Here is a 14,606-nt window from a genome sequence, read left to right as displayed (position 1 = left end):
GTTACATCCCTTGTATTATAAATAACTATTTTTTTGAACAAATAAATGTATTTATGTTTTATCCTGGTAGCACACGCCGGGGATCCGCTAGTTTATTTTTATTTCCATTCCTTATTCCCTATTTTAATAACAAAAATTACATATTTAATTATATGTTATTGCCATTTTATTCAAATTGAAACCAATATTTATAAATGCTTAACCAGTACAATTTTCTTTCATAATTTGCTTCTAACTAACTTTCTTGCTATTAAAAATCATTTAATAATAGCTTATTCGTTTGTTAAAGTTCATTCTTAAATTTACTTACTATTAAAAAGATAATCCTGGCGCCTTCGGCGCTAACTATGTATTGGAATAGGATAATGTCATACATCTGGAGTTATAAATCACTTGTTCGCTATTTTATTTATACATTTATGAATGTTATGAATTAAACTATGCTCAACATCAATTATATATGAGATTAATTGATTCAAAATAAGAAAAACCATGCAAAAAACAATTAAATTTCATCTTATTGTTGTGGTATACTCAGCAAGTGTGCATTCACCTTGATTTTGATCCGTACATGTGGCGTGGCAGCACTGTTAAACAATTTACAAGATGGCGTCGTGATGTTAGTCGCTGTTGTCGCGGACGTTATCAGAATACTTATCAAAATAAGTAAACAATTTAAAGCAACCGGCATCCGAAATCGTTATCAATGCATTTGAACATTATTAGAGTCAGTGACAAGTGCACAATTATTGTACTTCGTGAAGTGAATGTGTGAAAAACCCCGTTGGAAAAATGTAATGTTTCTTTGTCTACATGAAGTAGACTATGCAAAGTGTTTATGGATGTTCTTTACTTCTGCCGACTATATCTCAGCTTTTAATCTTCTAGGATTATTTTGTGTGATACATTAACGAATATACTCGTAAGTAGTAACTTTTTATCATACTTTTCATTGAATTTTCCATAGTTTTCATAGAACATTTTAAGTAGGACAGCGAGAATCTTGGGCGTATACAAGAAAAATGTTATCAGTATACAACTGGTCCACAAATTTGATAAATAGAGGTTTCTTCCAATTTTTATTAAAAATATCGATTTTATTCTTTTACATGTATTTCGCAAATTTTTAATAGTAGATCGTGTTGGGTCCAGAACATTTTTATTACCCATAAATTCCATTCTAACCGCATTGTACTAAAATTTTACACTGACGTTTTTTAGAGATGATCTTGTGGCCGTTAACCAGCATCCTATAATGTTTCAGTCACTTATTTTTTTATTGCAGATTCCCTATTTTGAAGACTGGTTCAACATTCCTGTGACTTTCGTTTAATCTGTAAGTAAAATGTGCTTTAATTACACTTAACTGCAGGTGTTTTTGTTTATGAATACCATATCTTTTTTCTCATGCTGCTGAATTAAAGTTTAAACGTATAGTAATAATTATTACAATATTTCATTCAACAACAATGTTATTTAATATTTTTCCAGTTGACATTAGGTAAATGCATTTTCACAGTAACTATGTACTTTTTTTGACACTATGATATATCCAATACTTTGAATCCCATCTAAATGAAATTTGTTGCAACTAGTTAAATTATATTTACAATTTATGATTATGTATTAATGCGTATGTTTTAAAAGAATGTTTTGTTTAATAGACTTGAGAACTTGGGAAATGAGGAAATTTGAATTTAGAAATGTTATTGTAGAGACATATACAGAAAATGACTATCTTATTTAAATTAATTTACTTTTATATTCAAAGTTATTCATCAAATTTTAGTCAACCCCTGGCACAATGTGTATTTCTTAGACACTTTTGTGTGTTCTTGTTGCTAAATTGTCTCTTAACATGGGAAGGATATCTCAGTATTTAGAAAATAGATTAAAATTTCAACAAAAGGATAAAAACTAAACCCACTTTAACAAACCATAAAATATCAAGAAAAGACACATTTAAGAAAAATAGAATTTTTCGAAATGGGTCACATAGATAGAAATGAAGAAGCTGTTGATGTTAAAACCTAAGCTACTTGATTAAAATTTATAGATCTCTCTTAATGAAAGTACAAATAATTTCATTGATGGCAGCTCCATATTTCTGAAATGTAACAACTAAAGAAAAATTATTTTTTGCATTTGACACATATTTTTATTTTGTTATTCATATTGTAGGTGATCTATTGATTAATATAATTATGCAAGCATCTTTAGTCATTTTCAAGTCATTACACATTGAAAAACAAAGTTAGTATTGTAATTGAAATAATGAATATGTATTCACCTAGACTATCTAAAAAATTGTATTTGATTAAAAATTTATTATTATCTGATGACATTAATAGGACAATTGCTTTTTTAAAGAAAATTACTTGATTAAATGGAATGTATAGAATGTAGTTAATTTTCAATGTTGAAAATGGGAAAATATATTGTATAATTTTACAAATTGACAAATGGTTTTAGTGTCATAAATATATACCCAACAGTAAAAAAAACAATCAACATTCCAGAAGGATATGTCAGTGGTGTAAGGCTGGTCTAACAACTTCACCTCTTTTGAACACACAACAGACAACTTAAAACATGAATATGACATAAACAGGGGATTATGTCATTGACAATAATTTTAGTTGTCTGATTTTTTAAAGTAAATATGTATACCTCTTGCACTTGTAAAATGATAGATTTCTTACTTTTTAATCTTTTTACTTTTACATCAGTTAAATATAAGTAGAAAAGGTATCGAATAACAAAAAACAAAATACAAACTTGTCTCTCTTTAATTTATATATTACTTATATTTATTGAACTAAGTCAAGACTGCATAGTCGAATTGAATTCTCTTTCAAATTTAAAGAAATATTGTTTTACATATTTTAAAGAAAATTGTGAGGAAGTTCATATATGTATTTTTGAATAACAATACCCAATCTTCTTCTTCCCTTTCCTTACACCTTTTAGTTAAAATATCGGGTCTGAGTTGTACCCAGTTCTGACAAAGTCTTCTGTATTTTGCCATCTTACACAATTCCTTTATTAGGTATCCTGATTTGTTCTTCAATAGTGTTTTCTCATGTCATTATTTTTTTTGTTTCTCATTCATTAACTACATCTATACTAATTCAACTATTTCTTGAATATTTTTTCTATTATCAGCTCTTGTTTTATTACTTTTTGAATACTTTAGTTTTTTATCTTGTCCCCTTCAGCTTTCCCATTATTTTTCTTAGATATTTTATTTACATCACATATGTTTTTACCGCATCTTTCCACCTTCTTCTTATCCAATTTTCTGCTGTATAAGTTGTAGTTCGCAATTTTGTTGAAATCTTGTTCTGTTCACTCTCTCTGCATCTATTTTGTCTGTCAGCACAGTAAGATATTTGTATGTGTGTATCAATATTAGTTGTTTTGTATTGAATGTCATTAAAAGTTTGAGTTCTTTTTTTTTCTAATTGATTGAAAGTAATTTTTTTTATTTCAATGTTTATTTAACCACAATCAACAATTTTATCGAATTCGCAGATTGCTTAGCTGGTTTCAAAAATTTGTCACAAGTTAATTCAAATTGGTAGAGAGTATTCTAGTCTTCATAAAGTCATTGTGAAGCGAAATATTTTTTATCCCATTGATGGCAAACGCCGCTCAATGATGTGCATATTATATTCTTTATAATTCAAATTAATATAGATAATTAAAAGTAGGGTATATAAAAAGCTTGCGATATTCACATATAATTTTTTCATAAATAATGTTCATTAAGATAAACAATCTGGAAATGTTGTTTTCCCAATAAGAACCATAAACTTTCTTGCTACAAAAAAGAATAGAATCTGGCATGTTAGTATCTAAGAACAAGTTACCTAATGAAAACTGATTTTTTTGTGAAATAATGTAAATGTAAATCAACTAATTTGTAGATCAATGGTTTCTACAACCAACTATTTTCCTTTGATTAGAAAGAGTGAATTCTTGTTTCTGAATGATTTTCTGGGAGTCAAGAAGGCTGCTGAAAGATGGAAACAACAGTCGTCATGATGGCTTTGCAGTCCTTTCCAAACCATTGTGGCATAAAACTAAAGGCACTTTTTTTCCAACTGTCCACTGTTGCGAATGTTCAACACATGTTATACATAACAAAATATGGGGCCCAATATATCTCTTGATCACCCAAATGATCACTAAAACAGGAAAGATAACCTCTATTCATTAAGTCAGAAATAGTTTTCCTCTTTTCTTTCGAAGTGTATTTACCACATACATAACAAAAACATCGTTGTGGACACCATTCTTTTAGCTCATTGTATTGATACTAGACTATAAAACAAGGAACATAACCAATCTAGTACTTCAACTTTATAATTAGTGGTGGTGGATCATTTTAAGAATATAACTAATTTCTGGAATTAAGCAGGGCTGGAAAGGTAAGAAACTTGATGTAGGTATTAGTTCAGGGGTTTATTTGGTAAATCAAATTCTACTTTTAATAGAAATTTTTATTTCAACCCTTGAAGACATATTCATTTCTTATTTTTGGTGGTATCAAAACTAACATCAATTGACTAGTATCTCAAAAATTAGAACTAATGGTAAAAATTTGCTGATATTTTTAAAATAAAAATTATTCAAAAGCATTGGATTTATTTTTCAAATGTTTCTGTCAAAGAAGCTTGTTACCAATATCAAATTAGTCTTCAATAGTTATTAGTATATTCCTTTGTGATGGAAATCGTTAAATGCTGTAATGTTTTTCTTCTAATTTATTTGAATATTTTTTTATACGGTATACTGTCTTTTACTTAGTAAATTTATTTATATTCTTGTATTAAGTATGCTACACTAGTCGCTATTTAATAAACTATGCACTTATTACTAAACACTTATCTAATTCTTAACAATTTTTTTAAACACACTGTTTACTTGTCTATCCCGATGTGTTAGGGATGAATCAGATCATTTACAGTCCTCACTGATAAACAAACAACTATTGTAAGGATGTAGATGCTTTTGGAACCTATCGAAATTCGAAATTACTTAAAAGTAAACTGCTGTAAAAAATGCGAAAATAAGAATATACCCAGTCATAATACAGCCAGTTTTATATTATGGAGCTGAGGTGTGGACACTAACAAATCACACCCAGAAGAAGTTGATAACATTTGAAAATAAAATATTAAGGAGAATATATAGGCCAGTTTTCGAAGGAGGAGTATGGAGAATACTGAAAAACAGAGAACTCAGGGACCGGTACAGACGACCAGATATTGTGGCTGTGATAAGAAGTAGAAGATTTAGGTGGCTGGGCCATGTAAGAAGAAGGGATGAAGAAACAACAATTAGAAGAGTGTGAAGAGGTCAACCAGAAGGGAGGCGCCGACTGGGAAGACCAAGAGCAATATGGGTGAAGATGTAAGGAGACTTGGTGGAGAAGTAGACATGGCTGAGAATCGAAAATTATAGAGGCAACTTGTTGGCGAGACAAATTTCAACTTGGATTTGAGTGGCTACAGCAGTAGTAGTAATTGTACACATTTTGGTAGGATAATAATTTTTTTATCAGTGAAAGAAAATTAATAAAGCAAAAGAAAATTTAAAAATCATTATTTACGTCTTGATTTTTTGAACTAAAGTTTATAATTAATTACATTTCTTGATTTTTTTCGATAAGCAATTTGGGGTCTCCTTCGTTTGTGGCAGAATCACTATTCAGGTAGTCATTAAAATGGTTTAATGGTTGATATCCAGGATTTTTTTAAATATTTTGGAATTTTTCATAAATAACGATCACTTTTTCGCTTTTTATTCTTCCAACGATTTTCCAACATCCTCAATGATTTTTATTTGGTCACTGGGAATAAGATCATTCTCTTCTAGTTTCTTAATAACAACCGACAAACCTTCTAAAAGGGATCTAATAAATGCCAAGTCAGTTGAAATATTAATTTTTCACGCTTTGACATTTTACCCGTATCTAATAGTGCATCTTCAAGCCATATTCCCCACCGTGTGATCACAATGTCCAGCGGACGTGGAGAAACCATTATGCTTTTATATTGGCACACGCGATAAGGAGCGTTAAGGAAAGATTTGTTCCCATTATTTACTTCAGGGAACACTTCTGGAATTTTTTCTGCTCCATTTAATCTATGAAATTTGCAAAACACTACCATTGCTTTTAAGTTCAGGATATTTTTCAATCCACCCAGAAATATTTGAAAATTAACTTCCTGCAACTTTCAGCATTTTTCGTTACAACGTACACGACAAAAAGCTAAATTGAAACAGACAAAACTCTACTATAAGAAGCATAAATATTGAGAAACAAAAGGTTCCTTTCAATCCACCACAGCACCGTCGATTCTGCGCAATAGAAATTACGTGTTCCAACAGGGCAATTACTGTTATATGAACGATTTTGTTTTGTGTTCCAACCGACTTGGGTATAGTTCGTAAACCATTTCCGAGACGGTCTTTTCGATACTTGTTTATAGCACGTACCATTACAAGAAACGTCCATAGCCGGAGATTGCTTCAAATAACCATTCCAAGAACGGTTCAGATTTACAGGGTGGAGCAAGCGAAATTTGTAAAACTTCTAGAAAGGCTGGACTAATTCGTTACAGCCTTTAATGCTCATTCCTACCAGCCCCCGTGACGTCTGTCTAGTGGAGCACTCTTCTCTCGATGACTTCCAGTCAAATGGCGGCTCATTATGCTTTTCGCTACGAATACGAATTTCATATTCGCTGCCTTGTCGGTGAGAGTTTGCTAACGTCTCGTAAATTCCTTTAATTTTTTTTCCAATGATCAATTAACATTTCCTTTCCGATAACTTTTGTGTTGCGATTTGTATTTAAGAAAATCATTTTTTTACAAATAACAAATAAGAACTTAATAGATAATAGGGGTAAAATAGGAAAAAATGTATTAACTTTTCGCTACGCTCGTCATTCTCTAAAAAACGCGTCGCGACAAAATAGTGTTATGAAATTTATATAATAAATAACTAATTTAACACAATTTTGTGAGTATTTGAATATTAAAATACATTTTGATGTTTAATGTCATTCCAAATTCGCCTATTTCATTATCAATATAGTGCAGTTATACAAACAAACAAACCAACGTTGTATGACGTTTGTGTTAACATTGATTTTATATTGTTCTTGAAATTGTCAAGTTATCTCTAACCGTTTTACACTTTTTCACCCACAAAAAAAACTCACTTTTAACACTATGACACGTATCAATATCTATTATTACAATTATAAGTTGCAGTTCTCGTTATTATCTATTTTAATTTATTATACTAAAAAAATTATATATTCAACACTAATGATTAGATAAATTATCCATTTATACGATCGTCAACTGTTGATTGAGTAAGTGCTTTCCAATTGTCCCAACCCAAACATTTACTACAAATTGTTTGCCGTGTCTGTATATTATGTCGTGTGAACATCGTTTCTCAACTGTAAATTATGAGAGTTAATTAAGCGACTGATCGTAAATCACTCTTGGTTATTAAATGACAGGGATTCAATAAAATTTTGCTTCGTTTTTGGAATAAATAGAAAGCGTGAACGGTAGTATTCTACTTTTTCAGTATTATTATTGTACCCATGTAAATATTGATTTATATTCTGCTCTATTCAGTTGATAATACTTTTTAGATCAAAATTAAAAAAAAAAAAATCGGGTCAGACAAGTTTATCAGAGTATGTGAACTTGGCATCTCACAATATTTTGTCAAAAATATTTGCATCCGTAATACTTTTTTTATTAGTGATTTTATGAAAAATAGTTATTTTTCAAAAAAAGTTCTGCATGGCCCGAAAGTTGAAATGCATCCATCAGATATCAATTTTTTAGAGCAGTATGCGAGATTTGTCAAAAAATTTGAATTTTGTGCAAGAGTAAAGTGTCTTTATTTTTCACAATTCAGAAAAATGTCATAAAGTAAAATTGTTTTGAATTGAAAGATATATTCAAATATGCAATTACATCCATTTATTATAAAAATTCAGGTAATGTGATTATTTACTAATCATTCAGTATTAATTATTCTGAATGGATACAATTTATCTCTCTTACCTGTTAAAAATATGATAACCTTTCTATTTATCACTGTTTTTGAACAACCTTGCAATTTACATACTTAATGAATGCATAATAATTATTTATTGTAGAAATTGAAAAATCCATACAAAGAATATTTATTAAACAGAATTAAACATAATTAAATTATAATTAAATGTCTTACAGCTTCGACATATCCACCTTCTTTTTGTAAACATTTAATGTTCTTTTGTCAAAATCTTGTTTTACTTTCTGTATCATATTTGGAGTAATTTTTTGGCATTCTTCAAAAATAACCCTCTCCAAATCTCTCCTCTCCATAGAAGGACAAAAAATATCTGAATACTAGTGAATCACCTTCCCATTAAACATATTTTCAAGGAGTACTCTAACGTTTAATGTACTATGAATGGAAGCACCGTCTTGTTGAAACCAAATTGTCATACGTTCTGTAACGGAAAGTCGGGCACAAAATCACTCACTTGATTTTCTAATACTTAGTTGTAAGTATTGTGCGGCATTTAAGGAATGTTAGAAAAAAATGGTTCTACTAATTTATTTTTGTACACACCATACCATACGTTCGGTTCAAAAGAATATTGGTTCCGAGTTTTTATTACAATGTTTGGATTACTGTTAGACCACCAACGACAATTTTGTGATGAGATGGTTGCGTTTGAAGAAAATGTTGCCTCATCGTAAAATATTATAGTTCTTGTAAAAAACGGGTCTTCATCCAACTTTCCTTGGATCAGAGCGCAGAATTCAAAACGAATATCGTAATCCCTTGGAAGTAACGTGTGTACAAATTGCGGTTTGTATACATGATATTCATTACTTTCCAAAATATTTGCCACTCTATCTTTACTTACTGAAGTAGTTTGGATTGCAAAAGCCCTTATTCTTAATGACATTTTTGGGTCTTCTACGACAGAAAGCATCACTTCAAATTCAGTGTTTTCATTCGCAACTCGTTTTCGGAGTTAATTCTTAAATTTATTTTCTATACTTCCACTAGCCTTAAATTTATTTAAAATTTTTGTTGAATGCGTAATGTTCTTATGCGGATGTCTATTATTAAAAATATTTAAGGCCTCTATGTGTTTTATAATTGTCTTCAACAATTAACACAAGTTCTATTTTTTCTTCACGATTTAGTAAATTCGCAATTTTTATTGTAATGTTATAAAAAACTCACTCTAACATTCACTGTCACATACTTCATGTCAGGGCATCCTAGATTACGTTAAATTTTATCCCGCCAGAATAATTAATACGGAATGATTAGTAAATAATCACAAAACCTGAATTTCCTGAATAAATGTCTGTAATTGCATATTTGAATATAACTTTTAATTCAAAACAACTTTACTCTACAAAATTTTTCTGAATTGTGAAAAATAAAGAGACTTTACTCTTGCATAAAATTCAAATTTTTTGGCAAACCTCGTATACTACTTTAAAAAATTGATATCTGATGGATGCATTATAACTTTTGAACCATGCAGAACTTTTTATCAAGGATATTTTTTTCATAAAACCGCTAATAAAAAAGTTTTCCACATGGTTCCAACTTAAGTAGACACACTGTATCAAGGCCCTTGACTTATTTTTCTTCTCTCATCGGTCTTCAACTGATATCATAATTATTCTCCACAGGTTGCGATTTTACCCCTCGATAATCGTTGAAAACTGCATCCAACCATTTTTTCTTTAGTCTCCTCCTCCTTCTAGTAGTTTTTTTTTACTCTTTAGGCTTTTATGCATCTTGTTATTGATGGGTATTTATACAAATCCTTCAGTAATTCTTCAATTCCTTTTCTCCAAAGTCCTTCACTTGTTTTCATTCCCCCAAAAATTTCTCAATACATTCTCCCGTATAACCCGTTTTCTTTCTTCAGCCTTTGTTAAAACCCATTTTTTCACTTCCGTAACTGTTGGTCTTATTATTGTTTGGTATATTCTAATTTTGGCTATTCTAGATGACTCCTTTGATTGGTTTTACTCCTTTGGCTATTCTCTTATTTATTTCCGTCCGCTCTTCATTTTTATTTGACAGTGTTTTTTGTTCTTTAATCTCTATATAGTCCGTTTTACCAATCATATTTTGTCTTAGCACCTCATACTTTGTTTTCTCCTTGTTTTATTCTTAATCCCTAATTTTTTGTAGCTTATTCTAGTTTACAGAATGCTTTTTCCATTTCTTTTTTTGATCAGGTTATTAATGATAAATCATCTGCATATGTAATTATTTGCTGTTTATGTTGAAGAGACCATTTTTTAAATCTTGCTATCTTGTAAAATTTTTTCCAACACCACTTTGAAACCCTTGTGATAATCCCTTTTCATCCCTAAATTCGTCTGATACAATTCTATCAGTCGTTACTCTGCTGTGTGAGTTATCAAATGTCATCTTAACTAACTTTATAATTTTTTTTTTCGTAATTCCTAGTAGATTAAAGGCAGCATACACAATTCTTGATTATCTCCTTCAAATAGTCGCGTCAATGAATACATAAAACAGGCATTCTTCGGAAGTCCTCAAGAACAGCTCCGATTTTGAGGTTTTTTTTATATTTTTTTTATATTTTTTTTTTATATTTTTTAAAATCAGAAACCTCTTGGAATGGGGACGGAACGATTTATCTTGTTTAAACAATTTCTGTGATATCCATTAAAAACTTGTAAATATATTAATGAATGTTATAAACAATTACCTATGTCTATGTTATGTCTAGTAATGACATGGAATTAATTTCTGGACCAAAATATAAATTTTTAATTGACCATAGAAAATTCATTATTTTATATACAAAAAAGTACATTTAATTTTCATTCTTATTTCGCGTTTCGGAGACTTCTTCATCTTCTTCAGTGGTGGGTGGTTACTGCAGTCATTTTTAAAACGTTGTCAGGTGCTGCTGGTTGTGTCATTTTAATTGGTTTGATTGGTTTTAATATGTTGTTTTGCTGCATCTTCTGTCGGAGGTAAGGAATTAAGTTGTACGCTTTTACTTTTTAAAGCTAATGCTATGAAATGTTTATATCGCAGTTCATTCAAGCATTTGGCAGTTTTAGAACCATACATTGTTAGAATACAATCAATAACATCATTAAAAAGCACTTCTTCATTTTGCTCTTCAACCATAAAATTTTCAGCTGCTGCATATAATTTTTGATTATCATCAAAAACTTTAATAAAACTACTTTTTCCTTTGTTATAGAAAGCGGATGTAGTATCACATCCAGTGAATGCATGAATAAAAAACAGATGGTTTTTTTAATATTTGGATATTTCTCTAATATTGTTTTTGTTGAGTAAACTCGTTGTAAGATATTATTTTTTAGTGGTTTAAAAAAAACATTTCTTTATCATCAGGTGCTAAAGCCATCAATAAAACTGACACATCAATATCTTCAGCTACAACTACTTGAAGAGATGAACAATCTATAGCAGATTGCACAATTAATCGATCAGCCTCACTTTCGGCTTGACTCCACTCAATATTATTTTCGCCTAGTTTTTTGCAGAGAAAATTAATAAACCTATTTTTATTTTTGCTATTACCTAATAGTTTCTCTTTCGTTGTGTTTAAAGGCATGTCTTCTTCAAATAAATAATCAATGTATTGCCGATATATCCACGATTTCTCTCAGACTCTTTAGTTCCATCATTATTATATCCATCAAATACAACTTTAACATTTGTGTCATAATTATTACGTAAATATCTAATATACTGATGATAAATATCCTCGACCACATATGTGTAAGTATGCAGGTAACACATAAATGTTTTTTTTTATTTTAATATTAAATTATTGGTAAAAACTTTTTTGTATCAAATATTTGTTACAATGAGATTAATATGTGGAGATTTTTTTACAAAAAAATAGAGATCAAACTGAATTTTTTGTATAAATGTCGTTAATATTGTTTAAATAATATAAATAGTTCCGTCCCCGCTCTAAGAGGTTTCTGATTTTAAATAATATAAAAAAACAAAATTAAAAAAAAATTCATCAAAATCGGAGCTGTTATTGAGGACTTTCGAAACAAAGGCTTCATTGACGCGACTAAAAATGGACATAATCTTTGCAAACGACTCTAAACACAATTGAAGTAATTGAAGATACAAAGCACCCTTGATGGAATACAACTGATACTTTTCAATGAAGTGAAGTATCTGAGAGTCATCATAAATAAAACACTTGGAACAATTATTTATACAGGTAACCCCCAAAGCCACTATCTCAAGCTCGTAGACAAGGCAAGGGAGGCTTGAACTTAATATGGTATACTGGGTACATGAAACAATTATCAAATCTACGATTGCATACGCATACGCATACGCGTTTGGTTGCCGAAAACTGAAAAAAAACAACAAGTCAGAAAAAAATCAAGTAAAATTCAAATGCTGTTTTGTTTGAGTATCACAGGAAGTAAGTCAATATGCCTAACTACATCCTTAGAGACGCTAAAACTGTTTCCCCTTCTCCTTATCGTGAAAAAAGAGGGATTTAGCGGCGATCACAGGAAATTCTGACAGAAAAATTGTTGTCCAGATATCTGACAGGCCACTCAAGAATTTTAGAATTGGTGAATCTAGAAAACGGATACTGAATACACTGTTAACAGCACTACTACATTAACACACAATTACACTGTCTGGCACGCTAGATAGTTTACTTTCAGTCTCTGAAGACGCTAACTTGGTTATCGAAATGCGCGTCAACCAGTGTGATTGTGAGTGTTGGTGTAGAAGTGGTGTAAACAGTGTATTTGGTATGAATATCACCAACGGTTCCAGAAATTCCAAATTACTAGAAAGTGAAGACAAACCATTGGACCAAATGCATAGCGTGATGAGCACAGACATCCCATTTGAGGTGGTAATCCATATCCGCTAATCATGGATCAATAAAGATCTGCAAGCTTGGTATCTATCTCTAGGGTATATAGATGGTTCTAAGCTAACGTAAGAAACTTGATTTGGAATGTTTTGATCATTTATTCAAAGACCCTCCAGCCAAACGGTATTAAAGGCGCTGAGGGCTATTGAGTGCATGGCTAATTTAGCGCGAGAGTTATAATAAGCTCTAGAAACACTAGATAACAGAAACAAAATAACTAATATGTAAATTCTATGCAACGAGGAAGCAAACAGTCTTGCTATAAAAGGACAGCTCCTGTGTAGTTTGAACCAGAGCCCTACTGAGGCTTCATAAGATGTCACATCAACAACCCAGCCAAAAGTTTGATCACCATACCACCTAAGAAACTTGAGGAACTTCTCGAAATGTCCAAAAAACATTAAACTGGTGGTCAATCTTCTAGCAGGATACTGCTCCGTGATATACCACTATAAGACCTTACGCATGGCAGAAAACGACAACAGGAGATTCCGTGAACAAACCTTAGAAGCACTACTCTGCGAATGCTCTGCTCATTTCATCAAAATATTCTACCTCTAAGGGATAGTGTTAACAAAACAATGAGTGCAATAGATTCATGCACAAACAATTTACATTCCGCAGCATATGGCTTTATTTATTAATTATACAAGGATTGCTACCTAAGTTTTGAAAAATGGCAACAATGATGTAAATATGTTAAATCTGACATTGCCATCAGTTTGACATTTTTAATGGTGAACGTACTCAAAACCAACAGCAGTTCCATCGACTCTCCATATTCCCGAATTAAGTCGTGGTCGCACTTTCCTACAAGATGATTTTCATGAATGTCGTCCAAAATCGACGGTGTGCCAGAAAACATCGATGCTGTGCTTGGGCATTAGTTTCACTGTTATCAATCGACTATCCTAAAATATAAGCTATTTTTAGTGATGAGTAAATGTGGGACTAAGACCATGTTAGTCTTGGTTTTCCATACGTGCTTTAGACTTGCAGTGTAATATTTCACCTTTATGTTATAGGTACAAACAAATTAATAATTATGTTTTTTTATGTTATTGTTTTTAAAAATATGAATTGAATATTAATTATGGAATTATTATTCTGAATTATAAAATTGCTAACAATTTATCATTAAAATAGAATCGAACTACCAAATGAATACAATACAATACGTTTTTCATCTAACCATTTTTTCTCTTACAGTTTTCCAGAACCCAAATACCTACATTCCTATTATTTTTCTGTGTGAAGAATCCAGACTGGGATGACTATTTTCTGTGTGAAGAATCCAGACTAGGATGATGCTTTCATTTTGACAAACGATTGAAAGAATTTGGATAATGGATAATGGATATCCATAGTATTATGTGCCTTGACTTGGAAACAATAATTCGCATCCGTGATATTGTCCATTTCCCTCTATTTGTTGCATATATACAATTTATTGGATCCTTCGAGCCTTGATAAAATGAACAATGTCTTGGTTTTATAGAAGGATTTTTCTTTCGAATTTTCTTTTCCGTACTCTTGTCGTCCATGTTCCACCACCGTTTGAGACCACTGGACAAATAAGACAATTAAGCTGGTCTCGGTCTTGAT

At 30.8% G+C, this 14,606-nt stretch overlaps 1 protein-coding gene across 14 annotated transcripts in view; it reads left to right on the top strand.

The window, feature by feature from the left end:
* The first annotated feature begins 586 nt into the window (after window positions 1-586).
* Window positions 587-14,606, top strand: part of LOC130895024 (uncharacterized) — a 721,573-nt gene continuing 707,553 nt past the window's right edge. For 3 of the 14 annotated variants that reach the window (XR_009059420.1, XR_009059422.1, XM_057802119.1), the window contains exons 1-2: window positions 597-922; window positions 1,286-1,340. The gene's annotated coding sequence lies outside the window, so the exon portion shown is untranslated. Of the gene's footprint in view, window positions 923-1,285; window positions 1,373-3,929; window positions 4,030-14,606 lie in introns of those variants that run through there. The other 11 variants (XM_057802123.1, XM_057802120.1, XM_057802117.1 and 8 more) reach the window with 8 other exon arrangements.

This window comes from Diorhabda carinulata, chromosome 6 (genome assembly GCF_026250575.1).
Source record: "Diorhabda carinulata isolate Delta chromosome 6, icDioCari1.1, whole genome shotgun sequence".
NCBI lineage: Eukaryota > Metazoa > Arthropoda > Insecta > Coleoptera > Chrysomelidae > Diorhabda > Diorhabda carinulata.
This window is presented reverse-complemented; position numbering and strand designations above follow the sequence as displayed.